Here is a 3,943-nt window from a genome sequence, read left to right as displayed (position 1 = left end):
TAGGCACTGACTAAATTCTTTACCTACAGCAAGAAAAACAAGGAAAGGTAAGGGAGAAAAGGGAATGGAGAGGTCATCCTCACAGCCCCCTGTCAGAGCAGACAAGCCAGAGGAGGAAGGTATGGATGGTCACACTTTGGTTTTGCCAGCACATTTGTGACAACTGGGATAAGGGTCTAGAGCTTGGGAAACCTTTTATAGCACTAGCACAATGATGGGGATGGCTTCATGATTGCCAAATACCCTCCTGTTGGGAGCCGTGGCACTGTCAAGTCATCAGACGCGGTGATTGCGAGGCCTGTGGGAAAGTACAAAAGCCTGAGCTAGATTACCCCTCTCATCGAGCCCGCCTGTGTGGCACCTGTTTCTTATCACCCCACTAAGTTCCCGCCTCACAGGGTAGTCTGCCTAGCTATTAATCCTATATATAGCCAGTGCCTCCACCCCCGAGAGGGAGACTGAAGCACGGAAGGAGCCGCGGGGAGCGGACCGGTAGAGGCTTCGGGGGAGACTGAAGCACGGAAGGAGCCGCGGGGAGCGGACCGGTAGAGGCTTCGGGGCAGACTGAAGCACGGAAGGAGCCGCGGAGAGCGGACCGGTAGAGGCTTCGGGGCAGACTGTATAAGGAGAGAATAAAGAAAAGCCTGACCACCGCCAGACCTTGTCGTGTGTCTTTCCTGCCGGCCGGGAGCGACATCGACATTTGGTGGCCCGCACGGGGATTGATCAACCCCGAGACGCGGCGGTGGACTGCATTCTCCTACACAGTGCTGCAGCTGCAGGACAGGTGAGTAGAGGATAAGCCTGGGCCCTGGGTGGCGCGCACCTACAGGGTTTGTAGACTCCTCTCAACCTCACGCGTAAGTGGCGGGTTTCTTGGGCCTCACGCGGTGAGTATGAAACATAACACCAGAACTTAAGGTAATAAAAGAGTGTAAAACATAAACATAGAAGTAAAAATAACAGAAGATATATTAAAAATGGGAAACATGCCAAGTAAAGATACACAGCCTTGGTGTTGGTCCTTCGGAGACTCCTAAAGTCCAAGGACCTCAAGGTGGGGCGTAAGACTTTAGAAAATTTCCTTGCAGAGATTGACAGCTTTGCTCCCTGGTTTCTGCCTACAGGGCATGTAAACCTGCCCTCCTGGGAAAAGTTGGGCAGAGACCTTTCCCTAGCAGAACGGGAGGGTAGAGCTTCAGTCTCTGCTCGTCCATTGTGGGAAATGATACACGCGTGCCTAAAGAGTGAGGGTAGTTACGGGGGGAGCTCTCAAGAACTTGTAGAAGTATGCGAGGTGTTTGAACAGGCACAGTGAGGAAGCTCCCGAGAAGGGTCCGTCAAGGAGGGCAGAGATACAAAAGAGGAAGCCGAGGCGCGGTTTGTGTCTTTCCGCAGGAATTGGGACGAGAACCAATGTGGGTCCCAGAGAGGTTGACGCGACAAGTCCCTCGACTGAAGATCAGGCCTGTTCCACCAGAGGCCAACCGCAGACCCAACAACAAGATGAGCCCTAAAAGAACTGCAGGACAATCCCTTTTTGGGGGCCTGGAACGGCTTGCTCCCCTATGTGCTACCCTTGTATACGCATGGCTCGCTCGCATGGCCTACGACCGCGTTTAAAAGTGACAGGCTTCCCACATTCTCCTCCCTAGACAACAACATGTAGCAGGGTGGGTGAGTCAATGACGGGTAAGAGCGTGCCTCCCCAGCACGACTCAACCTAAGCCAGGCCCTACCCCGTTCCGCTCGAAAGCCGCTGGATTGTTAGATAAATTTCTCTCCGAGGGGATTCGTGGAGAGAAATGAGTGCATGCCTATGTGCAACCAGGTTCCGTCCGGTTCATTCCTGGCCCTAGAAAAAAGGACGAGGGCCTCAGGGCCTTGGTGGACCCTGGGACGGCCGACCAGGATCTACGCTAAGGGCCTACGGTGGGCCTCAGTTCGGGGCATAGGCCTCTGCACTCTATCCAGGACGGGCTGCGATGCGCGTAGCCATCATTTAAAATAAAATAGGGGGAGATGTTGGGAGCCGTGGCACTGTCAAGTCATCAGACGCGGTGATTGCGAGGCCTGTGGGAAAGTACAAAAGCCTGAGCTAGATTACCCCTCTCATCGAGCCCGCCTGTGTGGCACCTGTTTCTTATCACCCCACTAAGTTCCCGCCTCACAGGGTAGTCTGCCTAGCTATTAATCCTATATATAGCCAGTGCCTCCACCCCCGAGAGGGAGACTGAAGCACGGAAGGAGCCGCGGGGAGCGGACCGGTAGAGGCTTCGGGGGAGACTGAAGCACGGAAGGAGCCGCGGGGAGCGGACCGGTAGAGGCTTCGGGGCAGACTGAAGCACGGAAGGAGCCGCGGAGAGCGGACCGGTAGAGGCTTCGGGGCAGACTGTATAAGGAGAGAATAAAGAAAAGCCTGACCACCGCCAGACCTTGTCGTGTGTCTTTCCTGCCGGCCGGGAGCGACATCGACACCCTCCTGCCCCAAGTGCCTTTGTTTTGAAAACAAGTTAGCCTCGTTAATCCTGGGGTCTCTGGAGGAAGCTGCTTACTTCCATGGTTTTTCTACTCTGAGCATTAGGACATCCACCCTTGTCCATTCAGTCTGCCCATAGCTGTGGAAGTTCTTTAATACAAGACATTGAGATGTCACTGTGAATGCATTGAGAGGGGCTGTGCCCATTCTCTGTATGGCACTGGGCAGGCAGTGGGGAGGTGAAGTCCTGTTTGTATAGGGCTGTCTTACCAACGCAGAGTTCACTGATATCACCTTGGTAGCTTGAAATTGGCTACTGCACCTGGGGATATAGGTCAGTAGCACAGCGCAAGCCTGGCAAGTGAGAGGTCATGAGTTTGATTCTCAGTAAAAAAGAAAAGAAAAACAAACAAACAAACAAAAATTGGCTACTGCGGGAGCTTTAAGAATTATTTTTATCCAGCTTTGTTGAGGTATAATTGACAAATAAAAATCGTGTATATTCAGGATTTACAATGTGATATTTCAATTCCATATACATTGTGAAATGATCCCGACAATCAAGCTAATTAACATTTCCTACAGAACAGTTTCTTTTTCTTCTTTATGATGAGAATATTTAAGGTATCCTTTCTCAGTAAAGTTCAAATATATAGTGTATTGTTGTTAACGAGATCTGTAGAACTTACTTATCTTATAATTGGAAGTTTGTACCCTTGGACCAGAGCCTCTCCATTTCACTCCTATCCTGCCCTTTAGTGTCTTTTTACTCTTTGCTTATATGGTTTTGCTTTTCTTAGATTCTATGTATAAGTGAGATCAGAGCCTTTCTTTCCAATATCACATTCAGTTTTTTGTCTTTATAATGTTAATTATCATACCAACAGATTAACAGCCAGACTAACAGGCCAAAAACTGTATTAACTGTGTAAGACAATTATACCAAATCAATGTGTTTAGTACACATTGGTACCAAAGGTACAATGTAAATACATTGCCCATATTAGATTATAATGCGTTTTTCTTTCTCTTTTTGCCTTTTGTCTGTTTTTAATTTGCACTTTATTTATACATTGAGTTTGTCATATAAAAGAAACCATGCACTATTGAAGTGTCTGTGTCCTTTGCTTAACATTATAGTCTTAGCTGCATCCATTTTTCTACAAATGACTCAAGCTTATCCTTAGTTATGGCAAAGTACTACTGTATTGCATAGAAACAAATATTTTCTATATTCATTCATCTGTTGATGGACATATAGGCTACTTCCAAGATTTAGCTATTAAGAATTGTCCTGCTATAAACATGGGTGCACATACATCACTGTGGCACGATGTCTTTAATTCTTTTGGGAAGATACTTAGAAGGGGACCAGGTGGGCCAAATGGAATGCCTATTTTTAGCTTTTTGAGGACTCTTCATATTGATTTCCATAGTGGTTGTACCAGTTTACACTCCCACCAA

At 48.3% G+C, this 3,943-nt stretch overlaps 1 long non-coding RNA gene across 1 annotated transcript; it reads left to right on the top strand.

The window, feature by feature from the left end:
* Positions 1–2,432, top strand: LOC134477648 (uncharacterized). Its single transcript, XR_010049736.1, has 2 exons — positions 1–787; positions 1,399–2,432. It is a non-coding gene; the product is annotated as an uncharacterized LOC134477648 (long non-coding RNA).
* The last annotated feature ends 1,511 nt before the right edge of the window (positions 2,433–3,943 follow it).

This window comes from Cavia porcellus, unplaced genomic scaffold, assembly GCF_034190915.1.
Source record: "Cavia porcellus strain 051 isolate PalLab524CR breed Dunkin Hartley unplaced genomic scaffold, mCavPor4.1 scaffold_9, whole genome shotgun sequence".
Lineage (NCBI taxonomy): Eukaryota > Metazoa > Chordata > Mammalia > Rodentia > Caviidae > Cavia > Cavia porcellus.
The sequence above is the reverse complement of the archived record's forward strand: the minus strand, read 5'-3'. Positions and strand labels throughout refer to the sequence as shown.